Source organism: Leptonychotes weddellii, chromosome 8, assembly GCF_054177405.1.
Source record: "Leptonychotes weddellii isolate Sample4059 chromosome 8, ASM5417740v2, whole genome shotgun sequence".
Taxonomy (NCBI): Eukaryota; Metazoa; Chordata; class Mammalia; order Carnivora; family Phocidae; genus Leptonychotes; species Leptonychotes weddellii.
In genome coordinates, this window is record NC_138376.1 from 98,816,320 (window position 1) to 98,817,110 (window position 791).

The 791-nt window shown below is 33.8% G+C and overlaps 1 non-coding gene across 1 annotated transcript; it reads left to right on the forward strand.

Annotated features, from left to right (window-relative positions):
- The first annotated feature begins 249 nt into the window (after nt 1-249).
- LOC115941168 (U6 spliceosomal RNA) lies at nt 250-356 on the forward strand. Its single transcript, XR_004075924.1, has one exon. It is a non-coding gene; the product is annotated as a U6 spliceosomal RNA (small nuclear RNA).
- The last annotated feature ends 435 nt before the right edge of the window (nt 357-791 follow it).

Consider the following 791-nt stretch of genomic DNA (forward strand, 5'->3'; position numbering starts at 1 on the left):
ATTAGAGTCCCCATTCCAGTAACATTAACTTTTATGAAAGCGATCCTCCTGTTGATAGCTATTATAACTGGATTTTTAAAAAACTTTTTAAAGATATTAAAAGGAATTAAAAGCATCAGAAATTGCATAAGACACAGTTTTTCAAAGAAAGGAAGTAAACAAAATGATACTCTTATTTATTGGTTTTCCCCCAAGAGGACGCTTCCCAGTTTCCTGAGATATACAGAGTAATAGAATTCAATACAAATGGTGCTCGCTTTGGCAGCACATATACTAAAATTGGAACGATACAGAGAAGATTAGCATGGACCCTGCGCAAGGATGACACACAAATTCGTGAAGCGTTCCATATTTTTATGGAACACTACATCAAAAACTAATGATGTAATGTATGGTGATTAACATAACAATAAAAATAAAAAAATTTAAAAAAAGAATTCAATACAAATGTAGTCTTATGGACTAAAAAGACAGAGGTTGAAAAAGATGGGAGTAGGTAGATATTGAAGGAAAAATTCTTAGAAAGGAAGAAGCTCAGAGAAGGGATGCCCATCCCCAAATTCTGTATGGACAGTTCTGCATACATATTATCTTCAATTCTTTAGATGTTTCCTAAAATATGCATATTATAAGTAAGGCTCCAAAGAACCAAGTGGAAAGCAGAAGCTGGGAGGTCTAGGAAATGAGAAGAGATTTCAACACCTGTCTCTTGCTTAGGAAACAGAATTTGCCATTAAATGTCACTAAATTCTAGCTTCCAGAACTCTGAGACAATGCATTTATGTTGTTTA